Source organism: Mustelus asterias, chromosome X (genome assembly GCF_964213995.1).
Source record: "Mustelus asterias chromosome X, sMusAst1.hap1.1, whole genome shotgun sequence".
Classification (NCBI taxonomy): Eukaryota; Metazoa; Chordata; class Chondrichthyes; order Carcharhiniformes; family Triakidae; genus Mustelus; species Mustelus asterias.
In genome coordinates this window covers 15744295-15759262 of record NC_135834.1, presented here as the reverse complement: position 1 = coordinate 15759262, position 14968 = coordinate 15744295, and the positions used below count along the sequence as shown (strand labels likewise).

Here is a 14968-nt window from a genome sequence, read left to right as displayed (position 1 = left end):
ATCTATGCCCCTCATTATTTTATAGACCTCTATAAGATCACCCCTAAGCCTCCTACACTCCAGGGAAAAAAGTCCCAGTCTATCCAGCCTCTCCTTATAAATCAAACCATCAAGTCCCAGTAGCATCTGAGTAAATCTTTTCTGTACTCTTTCTAGTTTAATAATATCCTTTCTATAATTGGGTGACCAGAACTGTACACAGTATTCCAAGTGTGGTCTTACTAATGTCTTGTCCAACTTCAATAAGATGGTCCAACCCCTGTATTCAATGTTCTGACCAATGAAACCAAGCATGCTTCTTCACCACTCAGTCCACCTGTGACTCCACTTTCAAGGAGCTATGAACCTGTACCCCTAGATCTCTTTGTTCTATAACTCTCCCCAACACCCTATCATTAACTGAATAAGTCCTGCCCTGATTCAATCTACCAAAATGCATCACCTCACATTTATCTAAATTAAACTCCATCTGCCAATCATCAGCCCACTGGTCCAACCGATCAAGATCCTGTTGCAATCCTAGATAACCTTCACTGTCCACTATGCCACCAATCTTGGTGTCATCTGCAAACTTACTAACCATGCCACCTAAATTCTCATCCAAATCATTAATATAAATGATAAATAACAGTGGACCCAGCACCGATCCCTGAGGCACACCGCTGGTCACAGGCCTCCAGTTTGAACAACCACCCTCTGTCTTCTGTCGTCAAGCCAATTTTGTATCCAATTGGCTACCTCATCCTAGATCCTGTGAGATTTAAGCTTATGCAACAACCTACCATGCGGTACCTTGTCAAAAGCTTTGCTAAAATCCATGTAGACAACATCAACTGCACTGCCCTCATCTACCTTCTTGGTTACCCCTTCAAAAAACTCAATCAAATTTGTGAGACATGATTTTCCACTCGCAAAGCCATGCTGACTGTCACTAATCAGTCCTTGCGTCTCTAAATGCCTGTAGATCCTGTCTCTCAGAATACCTTCTAACAACTTACCCACTACAGACGTAAGGCTCATCAGTCTGTAGTTCCCAGGCTTTTCCCTGCAACCCTTCTTAAATACCATTTGCTACCCTTCAATCTTCAGGCACCTCACCTGTGGCTGTTGATGATTCAAATATCTGCTAGGGGACTCTCAATTTTCTCCCTAGCCTCCCACAATGTCCTGGGATATATTTCACCAAGTCCTGGGGATTTATCTACTTTGATGCACTTTAAGACTTCCAGCACCACCTCCTCTGTAATATGTACACTGTACGTCATATGTAAATCTATCAAATCTCCGCTTAGCCGCCTTTTCTCCAAGGAGAACTGTCCCCACCTCTCCAATCTATCCTCATAACTGAAGTTTTTCATTCTTGGAACCATTCATAACCATTCTTCTACCTTCCCCTCCATGTGTTCACATCCTTCCTCTAGTGTGTTGCCCAGAAATGTGCACTACATTCCAGCTGAAGTCGAACGAGTGTCTTGTACAAGTTCAGCATAACCTCCTTACTCTTGTACTCTATGCCCCTATTAATAAAGCCCAGAATACAATGTGCTTTATTAACTGCTTTCTCCACCTGCCCTGCCACCTTCAATGAGCTACACATATTTACACCCAGGCCCCTCTGCTCCCAGATCCCCTTAAGAATTCTACCCCTTATTTTATATTGTCTCTCTATGTTCTTCTGATGCATCACCTCACGCTTCTCCGCATTGAACTTCACCTGCCATCTATCTACCCACTCTGCCAACTTGTCATGTCCTTTTGAGGTTCTACATAATCCTCTTCACAGTTACAGTACTTACAAGTTTTGTATCATTCACAAACTTTGAAATTGTCCCCTGCACACCAAGATCTAGATCATTAATATACATCAGGAAAAGCAAGGGTCCCAATACCGACCCCTGGGAAACACCACTACAAACCTTCCTCCAGCCTGAAAAGTATCCATTGACCATTACTCACTTTCCTATTACTCAATTTCGTATCCATGTTGCTACTGTCCCTTTTATTCCATGAGCTATAACTTTTCTCACAAGTCTTTGTGTTGTCACTATATTGACTGCCTTTTGGAAGTCCATGTACTTGGACTTCCTCATCAACCCTCTCTGCTACTTCCTCAAAAAAAACTCCAAGTTAGTTAAACACGATTTCCCCTTTCGAAATCCGTGCTGGCTCTTCCTAATCAACCCACATTTTCCCACCTTTTTGAATAAAGGTGGAACATTTGCAATTCTCCAGTCCTTTGGCTGCTCTTTGATATTCCCTCCATTAATAGCTCCCTCTCTTTTCTTCTCTCCCCTTTAAAGAAATCTCTTTACCTTATCAATATAATTGATTTAATGGTCCATCTCCCTACGTCTCCCAAAGGCTCAGTGTTGGTTCCTCCTTTCTCTCGGAAGCACTGTGGGATCTGTTTCTATGTAAGAGGGGCATTGTCAATACAAAATGTTACCTTTGTACGTCGAATGCACCCATGGAAACTGGATTAAAAGCAGACTACAACAATGTCCAATATGAAACCATTCTTGTAGCTCCTTTTTTTTGAGGTCTGTGCTCAAAACAAAAGTGAGTGATATTGAAATAGGGGAATGGAACAGGGGGAATGTGATGCAGCATGAGTATCAATCTCTCCCAAGTCAGGTAAAACATGGGCTGTCTGCAGAGTGAAGTTAGCTGTTTTGTCTCAATAATTAAGGAGAATTCCCTTAGTGCAAAATTTTTTCTTTTAATTCATTCGTGGGACATGGCGTTGTTGGGTGGCCAGCATTTATTGCCCATCCCTAGTTGCCTGAGGGAAGTTGAGGGTCAACCACATTGCTGTGGCTCTGGAGTCACATGTAGACCAGACCAGGTAAGGACAGCAGATTTCCTTCCCTAAAGGGACATTACTGAACCATTAGTGAATTATAGCCACATTTATAAATAACATAGTTCATGATCCTTGCTATCTTTAGCACACAGATAAAAGTTTCATCCAAATGTGTTTTAACTTTTGGTGTACCAAGATCAAGCGCCCCCAGCTACCTGGAGAGTGACATTCTATTTACTGCTCCAATGATGTGCCTCAGCCATAACCTCAGAAGTATACCACCAACTCCTGCATTTGTGTGGCATTTCATAATTTCCAAAATTTTAATTGCCTCTGAGTGGGATTACCCATTTATACAGCACTTAAGGACCGTTCTATAATGTGGGCCACCCAATCCAGCCATTAACATTTTTAACATCCTTTTATTTTCTGCCTGCCTGTTTTGTCCATTTTATTTTGTTTGATGAGGAATAAGAGCTGATTCAGCCAGAGAGACTAAGATAGAAAGAGTTAAAAGACTTAAATTTGCAAGTAACTGACATCAGAGAGAGTTTGGATGTTTTGCTTTTTAGAGCTGTAAACTAATTAAGAAATTGGAACATCCACGACTTTATTGCTTTAGCACCTCTAATCATATGACATGTTCAATTGCTCTATACTTTTGTTTTGCTTCTAGAATACCTCTAATTTAACAAACTAGATTGGATTATTTTACTTTGTTGTTTTAACCTTTATTTTAGTCAAGGCAACATTAACATCATATCTGTATGTAAGTTCATCTATATTCGATTCCTCCAGGATAAAATCTGTGGAATGCAGACATGGAAAGGGACATCAAAAACTTTGACCCATCATTGCATGTGAAGGGTAAGGTGCACCTTGTGCGACGGATCCTGAGTGGTGAATTGATGCACAGAAGGAGAACCATTGGATGAAGCCAATGAGTTCTACAAAGTTGAGATCCTTATGCACTCAGGTAAATTTCAAAGGTATGGGGAAAATTTGTCTTCCCAAAAAGAGCCACAAAGATTTTGAAATCTGGGTACAGGGTCCAGGGCAATTCACACTGTAACATTTTTTTACAGATGAAATCTGGTGACGATGGATGTCAAGGGCAGCTGCAACCTGCAGGCTAAATATTGATAGTGCTCAGCTCCGTAACTGCAATGTATTTATGTTACATTATAGTTGTACATAAGAACTACAATGAAGTTCCTGTAATTAAAAAAAGCCTCACCGATAACAATCAGTATCGCACAACCTACATTCTGAAATCCACCTTCCTCACAACAATCTCTGCTATCAGATCATGGTAATCTGGGTTAGATGCTACTTCTTGATGGACAGATTGGCCAGTCCACTCAGCCTATCTTGAGACATAGTTGTCCTTAGGTAGTTCTTTATCATTTTTAATCTGGAAAAAAATTGCTCCCCTAAAATCATTGTGACTGTGATTGTCAGCAAAATCCTGTGCACTGTTCCTGCATTTCGGATGGAACTGTCAAGTCTTTTAAGAAACTGAAAGGCTTGAAGTGCAGTACTTGTTCCTTCAGGACTGAATTCTTGTAGTACTTGAGAAAAGGTCCACACTATCAATTTCATAAGATTCTTTATCAGACAATACAACTGCCCAATTCCATGTTCTGCTTTCTCGTGTCATCTTCTGTAATTTCTGAGTTTCTTAACAACAAAAATTGTCAGCGTATATCTGCATTTGTTCAAATCATGTGGTCAGTGACATGAGAGTCTGATCCACGTTGACCAAAAAGTACTTGGTTTCAAATATCTTCTCAGGTGAATTCTCCAGCTCCTCTTCATCTCTCTTTCATTTCACACATTCTCTGAATTTAGGTTCAATATCCAATTTCCCTGCTATTTCTGTTGCTGTGTTCTCGATGGAGGTAAATCCAATGTTCCCGTATTTGTGCAGAAAGTCAGTGAGTCCTTTTGATTTGTGTGAAAGCCACATCATGCTGCATTTCCCTGGACTGAATTGTCTTGCTCAGTGTTCAAGGCCAACATGATGTCGTACCACACAACCATCGCAAACAGAAATTCAAAATTTCCAAGTTTGTAGTTGACCCTCCAGTCTCAGCTTTGTGATATTTAAAAATGTTTAAAAATCCAGGCTGATGCTCCAGTTGAAGTGCTGAGGGAGTGCTGCGCTGTTGGAGGTACCACCTTATGGCCCAGATATTAAACTGAGATCTTATCTGCTTGTTTCGGTGGACATAAAGAGATCCCATGGCAGGGGACTTTTCCAAGAACAGTATTGTCCAACATTAATCTGTTAACAAACATCGGTTCACATTATCTGGTCGTTGGTTTCATTTGCTGTTTTGGGGGATTTGTGTCAATTGTTTGCTGCATTTCCCCTTTTAACAATGACAGCACTTCAGATGTAATTAATTGGCTGTGAAATGCTTTGGGACTTTGAGAGTATAAAGGTCTCCACCTCTCACTCTCAACTCCTTGCTGGAATGCTGTTCCAAGAGTGGCAGTTAGCATACTTCATCTAAACGGATATTTATGTGAGAGCTCCCATCTGCCTTCTAGAAGGGTCACTGGCAAGCAATGAAGCACCGGGGCCCTGGCCCGTTTCCTTACTCCTGGACTGCCAAACTCAACTGTAGCAACTGTGTGAGAAAAGCTAATTCACCACAGACCTAGAAATCAAGCACTCACTTCCCGATCGGTCGGGCTCACCTACCGCCCAGCCCTTCCTCCAGCTTCACCGTTTTTGTGTCTTGCTGTGAATGAAAATGTCACAAATAACAGAAAATGAATTGCAAGCATAAACTCCATTCTGACTGCTGCTGTTTGCCAGTCTATAGTGTGATGATAGAAGTTGCTATAGATAATAGTTTTTCTACAGGCAGTCAGTATGTCTGGTGGGAATGCAGCTCGGATGCTAGGAGAGCTGATTACTGATTTTAGCCGTGTAATGTTTACTTAGGAGAGAGCTAATGGACTTTTGTTTACAAAAAGGAATGGTACCCTGTGATTTTTGATTAAAGGAACGCAAGGTGGGTTTAGGTTTTCCGGGGGGGGGGGGGGGGGGGGGGGAGGTCATGTGATAATGTAGTTAATGGGAGGAGCTAGGTATGTAGCAGAGGAAAAAACAGCTTTCAGTTCTGAACATAAGAATTAGGAGCAGAAGTAGGCAAATTCAGCCCATGGAACCTGCTCACCATTCAATCAGATCATGGCTGATCTCTCCCTGGTCTCAAATCCACCTCTCCACTTGTTTTCCATATCCCTCTTTTTTTATTATAAGTATGTCTATCTCCCTCTTGAAACCATTCAACGATTCAGACTCCACCGTGCTATGGGGCAGCGAGTTCCACAATTTCACCACCCTCTGCGAGTAGTTCTTCCTCATCTGTTTTAAATCTAGCACATCTCAACCTATACCTGTGACCCCTTGTTCGAGATTGCCCCATAAGAGGAAATTTGATCTACATTTATTTTCTCAATACTTTTAGAATTTTATATACCTCGATCAGATCCCCTCTCTCTTAAATTCCAGCAAGTACAAGCCCAAACTGTTTTATCTCTCCTCATACGTCAACCCCTTCATCCCCAGAATCAATCTGGGGAACCTCCTCTGAACGGCCTCCAATGCCACCACATCCTTCCTCAAATAAGGAGACCAAAACTGGACACAATACTCCTGATGTGGCCTCACTAGCATCCTATACAATTATAACAACACTTCTCTACTTTTATACTCCAGTCCTTTTACAATGCCATCATCCCATTTGCCTTTTTTATTACAAGCTGCACCTGCATACCGATTTTCTGCAATTCATGATTATAGACACCCAGATCCCTCTGTCGGACTCATCTTGAATCCACTTTCCATTTAGGTAATAATTTGCCTTTCTATTTTTTTCTGCCAAAATGGATAACCTCACACTTATCCATATTGAACTTCATCTGCCAAATTTTGGTTCATTCTCCTGGCTGGAGTTTTAAAGACAGAGGTCTGCAAGCTGCTCTCTCCACAAAATCTCTCTCAAAGCTTCAAGACTGTTTACACTTATTATATCAAGCATATTTATGGTTGCTAACTGTATTTAAAGTGGTTTCTGAGCCTGTAAGAAGAATGTTGCTTATTTGGAACTGAAACAGTGATGTTAGAAATTAGTTGTTCCTTTTCCTGTTTAAGTCTTGTTCAATGGGTAATAGTTAAGCTGCATCATTTGTTAGAGTTGTAGTTAAACTGTGTTATTAAATAAAATTTGTTTTACTATAAAAGATCCCTAATCTGTCAGTGGAATTATTCCTGGAGTGAAGAAGCATCCTATGCTCACATTTATGCCAAAAAAGAATTGTTGGGGTCTCGTCTGTCTTCCTAATAAATACATAAGAACATAAGAAATAGGAGCAGGAGTAGGCCATCTAGCCCCTCGAGCCTGCCCCGCCATTCAATAAGATCATGGCTGATCTGACGTGGATCAGTACCACTTACCCGCCTGATCCCCATAACCCTTAATTCCCTTACCGATCAGGAATCCATCCATCCGCGCTTTAAACATATTCAGCGAGGTAGCCTCCACCACCTCAGTGGGCAGAGAATTCCAGAGATTCACCACCCTCTGGGAGAAGAAGTTCCTCCTCAACTCTGTCTTAAACCGACCCCCCTTTATTTTGAGGCTGTGTCCTCTAGTTTTAACTTCCTTACTAAGTGGAAAGAATCTCTCCGCCTCCACCCTATCCAGCCCCCGCATTATCTTATAAGTCTCCATAAGATCCCCCCTCATCCTTCTAAACTCCAACGAGTACAAACCCAATCTCCTCAGCCTCTCCTCATAATCCAAACCCCTCATCTCCGGTATCAACCTGGTGAACCTTCTCTGCACTCCCTCCAATGCCAATATATCCTTCCTCATATAAGGGGACCAATACTGCACACAGTATTCCAGCTGCGGCCTCACCAATGCCCTGTACAGGTGCATCAAGACATCCCTGCTTTTATATTCTATCCCCCTCGCAATATAGGCCAACATCCCATTTGCCTTCTTGATCACCTGTTGTACCTGCAGACTGGGCTTTTGCGTCTCATGCACAAGGACCCCCAGGTCCCTTTGCACGGTAGCATGTTTTAATTTGTTTCCATTGAGATAGTAATCCCATTTGTTATTATTTCCTCCAAAGTGTATAACCTCGCATTTATCAACGTTATACTCCATTTGCCATATCCTCGCCCACTCACTCAGCCTGTCCAAATCTCTCTGCAGATCTTCTCCGTCCTCCACACGATTCACTTTTCCACTTATCTTTGTGTCGTCTGCAAACTTCGTTACCCTACACTCCGTCCCCTCCTCCAGATCATCTATATAAATGGTAAACAGTTGCGGCCCGAGTACCGATCCCTGCGGCACGCCACTAGTTACCTTCCTCCAACCGGAAAAACACCCATTTATTCCGACTCTTTGCTTCCTGTCGGATAGCCAGTCCCCAATCCACTTTAACACACTACCCCCAACTCCGTGTGCCCTAATCTTCTTCAGCAGCCTTTTATGGGGCACCTTATCAAACGCCTTTTGGAAATCCAAAAACACCGCATCCACCGGTTCTCCTCCATCAACCGCCCTCGTCACATCTTCATAAAAATCCAACATGTTCGTCAAGCACGACTTTCCCCTCATGAATCCATGCTGCGTCTGATTGATCAAACCATTTCTATCCAGATGCCCTGCTATCTCCTCTTTAATAATGGATTCCAGCATTTTCCCTACTACAGACGTTAAGCTGACCGGCCTATAGTTACCCGCCTTTTGTCTCCTTCCTTTTTTAAACAGCGGCGTAACATTAGCCGTTTTCCAATCAACCGGCACTACCCCAGAATGCAACGAGTTTTGATAAATAATCACTAACGCATCCACTATTACCTCTGACATTTCTTTCAATACCCTGGGATGCATTCCATCCGGACCCGGGGACTTGTCCACCTTCAGTCCCATTAGTCTACCCAGCACTGCCTCTCTGGTAACATTAATCGTATTAAGTATTTCTCCTGCTGCCAACCCTCTATCGTTAATATTTGGCAAACTATTTGTGTCCTCCACCGTGAAGACCGACACAAAAAACGTATTTAAAGACTCAGCCATATCCTCATTTCCCACTATTAACTCCCCCCTCTCGTCCTCCAAGGGTCCAACATTCACTCTAGCCACTCTATTCCTTTTTATATATTTATAAAAACTTTTACTATCATTTTTTATATTAATTGCTAGCCTAGCTTCATAGTCTATCCTTCCTTTCTTTATCGCTTTCTTAGTCTCTCTTTGTTGTTTCTTAAATTTTTCCCAATCACTTGTTTCTCCACTATTTTTGGCCACTCTGTACGCAGCTGTTTTTATTTTAATACTCTCCTTTATTTCCTTCGTTATCCACGGCTGGTTCTCCCTTTTCTTACAATCCTTGTTTTTTGCTGGAATATACTTTTGCTGAGAACTGAAAAGGATCTCCTTAAAAATCCTCCACTGTTCCTCAGCTATCCTACCTGCCAGCCTGCTCTCCCAGTCTACCTTAGCCAATTCATCCCTCATCCTATCATATTTCCCTCTGTTCAAACAGAGGACACTGGTTTGAGACCAAACTTTCTCCTCTTCCATCTGAATCAGAAATTCGACCATATTGTGGTCACTAGACCCAAGAGGGTCCTTCACAATAAGATCCTTAATTCTACCTACCTCATTACACAATACCAGATCCAAAATAGCTCGTTCCCTCGTCGGTTCCGTAACATGCTGTTCAAGGAAACTATCCCGACAGCATTCTAAGAACTCTTCCTCCATTCCACCCTTACCGACTTGAGTCTGCCAGTCAATGTGCATGTTGAAGTCCCCCATGATTATTGCCGTTCCGTTTTTACACGCATCCCTTATCTGCTTGTTTACAGCCCTCCCTACCTCAACATTATTATTTGGGGGCCTATATACCACACCTACTAGTGTCTTTCTCCCTCTACTATTCCTCATCTCTACCCATAATGATTCCACGTTTTGTTCCTCAGAGCCTATGTCATCCCTCAGTACTACCCTGATATTATCTCTTATTAATAGCGCGACCCCACCACCTTTTCCTTCCTGTCTATTCTTCCTAAACGCCTGATACCCCTGGATATTCATCTCCCAGTCCTGGTCACCTTTCAGCCACGTTTCTGTAATGGCCACTAGATCGTACCCACTTGTGCTGATTTGCACCATCAACTCATTCACCTTGTTCCGAATGCTTCGTGCATTCAGGCAAAGTGTCCTTATTCCAGCTTTTATCTGAACCCGCTTTGATGAGTCGCGAACACCGTCTCCCTCTACTCCCTTATCTAAATTACCGCCTTCATTCACTTGCACCCTCTCCTCTACCATTAATTTTGTAATTCCCCTTACCCCTGCATCCTCCCCCCCATCAATTATTTCCTTGATCCTAGTCAACTCTTCTAGCTCCCCTCCCCCCAACCTATCTAGTTTAAATTCTCCCCAGTAGCCTTAGCCAACCTATCGGCCAGGATATTGGTCCCCGTGTGATTCAAGTTCCACCCGTTTTTTGTATACAGATCACCCCTGCCCCTAAAGAGGTCCCAATGGTCCAGGAACCTGAATCCCTGCCCCCTGCACCAGTCCCTCAGCCACACATTCATCCTCCACCTCACTCCATTCCTGCCCTCACCTTCCCGTGGCACAGGCAGTAATCCTGAGATTACTACCTTTGCTTTCCTCTTTCTCAGCTGTCTCCCTAATTCCCTGTACTCCCTTTTCATGACCCCTTCTCCCTTCCTACCCACATGTAATGTGGGATTCTGGTCCAAAGCCCTAACAATAGATCAGGGGACCCCTTGGCATTGATACATCCGGAGATCAGTACAAAGAACATTACAGCACAGCAACAGGTGCTTTGGCCCTCCAAGCCTGCACCGACCCCATGCTGCCCAACTGAACTAAAACCCCCTACCTTTCCGGGGACCATATCCCTCTATTCCCATCCTATTCATGTATTTGTCAAGATGCCCCTTAAAAATCACTATTGTATCTGCTTCCACTACTTCCCCCGGCAGCGAGTTCCAGGCACCCACCACCCTCTGTGTAAAAAAACTTGCCTCGTACATCTCCTTTAAACCTTGCCCCTCGCACCTTAAACATATGCCCCCTCGTAATTGACTCTTCCACCCTGGGAAAAAGCTTCTGACTATCCACTCTGTCCATGCCCCTCATAATCTTGTAGACTTCTATCAGGTCGCCCCTCAATCTCTGTCGTTCCAGTGAGAATAAACCAAGTTTCTCCAATCTCTCCTCATAGCTAATGCCCTCCATACCAGGCAACATCCTGGTAAATCTTTTCTGTACCCTCTCCAAAGCCTCCTGGTAGTCTGGCGACCAGAACTGAACACTGTATTCCAAGTGCAGCCTAAGGTTCTATAAAGCTGCAACATGACTTGCCAATTTTTAAACTCAATGTCCCAGTCGATGAAGGTAAGCATGCCGTATGCCTTCTGGACTACCTTCTCCACCTGCGTTGCCACTTTCAGTGACATGTGTACCTGTACACCCAGATCCCTCTGCTTATCAATACAGTTAAGGGTTCTACCATTTACTGTATATTTCCTATCAGTATTAGACCTTCCAAAATGTATTGCCTCACATTTGTCTGGATGTAGTCACAAATTGTTTTGTGACACCAATGAATATTCAGATATTTCCCTGCAGCCATTGCTTTTATTTCTTATTTGGAGCAAGGGATAAGATTTCCTTTGCTGCAAAGCTATTTGTTACTGTTAAACTGAGACCAAAATGCACATTTGTTGCTGATTTCTCTCTTCCCTTCCACCTGTCCTCAACAAAAGATGTCCCTTTCACCTGTTCTGAGATAGAGCTCCAATAATGCTGAGCAGCAAGCAAGCAGAAGTCTAAGTGTCATCATGTGAGATAAGACAGTGAGTATGAGCATGGTCTATATGTGGCGACATTGCAAGAGTCACTTTGTTTCTTCTGTAAAGGAAGGAAACAAAATTCACTGTGCAGCACAACTGCTTCCACCCCTTTCTTCCCTTTTTTCCTCCACTGGCCCCAAACGCTACCAAAAATCAATGTCAATGTGACGGTTAGTTGCAGGATGATATGGCACTTGGCACTGCTGAAATGCAGTACTTCAATGCACATTTTTGAAATAACATACTTGGCCCATTTGCTAAATGAGATTGGGAGGATGGGTCAAGTGGATCGTATCTCCACTAGTATGGTGTTTCTCCAGTAACAGCCTGTGAAAATCTGTCTTGGCTGAATTTCATGCTGCTACTTCCTTGCCCGAGCTTCCTTGCTGACACCAACTGGGTTTATATGTTTTGTTTGGAAGGTTGCTAAAAACTAGCCTCAGAATTTAACCAGTTTCTAATCTCAATCCCATAATCTGGACTAGAAAGTTTTGTACAAGTAGAATCTTTGACTTTTTTCACCCAGATGGTGGTGGGAATCTGGAATTTGCTGTCTGAAAGAGCGGTAGAGCCAGAACCCTCAATAACATTTAAGAAGCATTTAGATGAGCTCTCTAAATGCTGTAGCATACAAGACTATGGACCAAGTGCTGGAAAATGGGATTGGAATAGATAGGTGCTTGATGGCCAGCGTAGACACAATGCACCTTTTTTGCTGTAAAACTTTTGATTCTATAAGATTGCATGATGCTGTTGTCGAGTGTGAGGATTTAAGTGTATTGCAGATATCCTTTACATCGATGAGCACAGCATTAAATTTTTTAAAATGTATAATATGTTGATTTGAGATCTGTATGTGTATTATACATAATTGTTTTGGATCATAACTATTGCGGCATTATTCTTAATTTTAAAATCTGAATAAAATACTTATGCTTGTTTTTAAATCCACTTTATTTGGGAAAACAATAAACAATATTTATTGGATCCTCCATCACAGACCTAACACACAGCTTAGAACATAGAACAGTACAGCACAGAACAGGCCCTTCGGCCCACGATGTTGTGCCGAGCTTTATCTGAAACCAAGATCAAGCTATCCCACTCCCTATCATCCTGGTGTGCTCCATGTGCCTATCCAATAACCGCTTAAATGTTCCTAAAGTGTCTGACTCCACTATCACTGCAGGCAGTCCATTCCACACCCCAACCACTCTCTGCGTAAAGAACCTACCTCTGATACCCTTCCTATATCTTAGAAATAGAAACCCTACAGTGCAGAAGGAGGCCATTCGGCCCATCGAGTCTGCACCGACCACAATCCCACCCAGGCCCTACCCCCACATATTTACCCGCTAATCCCACTAACCTACGCATCACAGGACTCTAAGGGGCAATTTTTAACCTGGCCAATCAACCTAACCCGCACATCTATATCTCCCACCACGAACCCTATAGTTATGCCCCCTTGTAATAGCTCCATCCACCCGAGGAAATAGTCTTTGAACATTCACTCTATCTATCCCCTTCATCATTTTATAAACCTCTATTAAGTCTCCCCTCCGCCTCCTCCGCTCCAGAGAGAACAGCCCTAGCTCCCTCAACCTTTCCTCATAAGACCTACCCTCCAAACCAGGCAGCATCCTGGTAAATCTCCTCTGCACTCTTTCCAGCGCTTCCACATCCTTCTTATAGTGAGGTGAGCAGAACTGCACACAATATTCCAAATGTGGTCTCACCAAGGTCCTGTACAGTTGCAGCATAACCCCACAGCTCTTAAACTCCAACCCCCTGTTAATAAAAGCTAACACACTATAGGCCTTCTTCACAGCTCTATCCACTTGGGTGGCAACCTTTAGAGATCTGTGGATATGGACCCCAAGATCTCTCTGTTCCTCCACAGTCTTCAGAACCCTACCTTTGACCCTATAATCCACATTTAAATTAGTCCTACCAAAATGAATCACCTCACATTTCTCAGGGTTAAACTCCATTTGCCATTTTTCAGCCCAGCTTTGCATCCTATCTATGTCTCTTTGCAGCCTACAACAGCCCTCCACCTCATCCACTACTCCACCAATCTTGGTGTCATCAGCAAATTTACTGATCCACCCTTCAGCCCCCTCCTCTAAGTCATTAAGAAAAATCACAAAGAGCAGAGGACCAAGCACTGATCCCTGTGGCACTCCGCTAGCAACCTGCCTCCAGTCCGAAAATTTTCCATCCACCACCACCCTCTGTCTTCGATCAGATATGGAGATGCCGGCGTTGGACTGGGGTAAACACAGTAAGAAGTTTAACAACACCAGGTTAAAGTCCAACAGGTTTATTTGGTAGCAAAAGCCACACAAGCTTTCGGAGCTCTTAGCCCCTTCTTCAGGTGAGTGGGAATTCTGTTCACAAACAGAGCTTATAAAGACACAGACTCAATTTACATGAATAATGGTTGGAATGCGAATACTTACAACTAATCAAGTCTTTAAGAAACGAAACAATGTGAGTGGAGAGAGCATCAAGACAGGCTAAAAAGATGTGTATTGTCTCCAGACAAGACAGCCAGTGAAACTCTGCAGGTCCACGCAACTGTGGGAGTTACAAATAGTGTGACATGAACCCAATATCCCGGTTGAGGCCGTCCTCGTGTGTGCGGAACTTGGCTATCAGTTTCTGCTCAGCGACTCTGCGCTGTCGTGTGTCGCGAAGGCCGCCTTGGAGAACGCTTACCCGAATATCAGAGGCCGAATGCCCGTGACCGCTGAAGTGCTCCCCAACAGGAAGAGAACAGTCTTGCCTGGTGATTGTCGAGCGGTGTTCATTCATCCGTTGTCGCAGCGTCTGCGACAACGGATGAATGAACACCGCTCGACAATCACCAGGCAAGACTGTTCTCTTCCTGTTGGGGAGCACTTCAGCGGTCACGGGCATTCGGCCTTTGATATTCGGGAAAGCGTTCTCCAAGGCGGCCTTCGCGACACACGACAGCGCAGAGTCGCTGAGCAGAAACTGATAGCCAAGTTCCGCACACACGAGGACGGCCTCAACCGGGATATTGGGTTCATGTCACACTATTTGTAACTCCCACAGTTGCGTGGACCTGCAGAGTTTCACTGGCTGTCTTGTCTGGAGACAATACACATCTTTTTAGCCTGTCTTGATGCTCTCTCCACTCACATTGTTTCGTTTCTTAAAGACTTGATTAGTTGTAAGTATTCGCATTCCAACCATTATTC

The 14968-nt window shown here is 43.4% G+C and overlaps 1 protein-coding gene across 1 annotated transcript in view; it reads left to right on the top strand.

Moving 5' to 3' along the window:
• The window catches only part of prim1 (DNA primase subunit 1), a 728932-nt gene that overhangs the window by 584401 nt on the left and 129563 nt on the right, over nucleotides 1–14968 (top strand). The window lies entirely within an intron of this gene.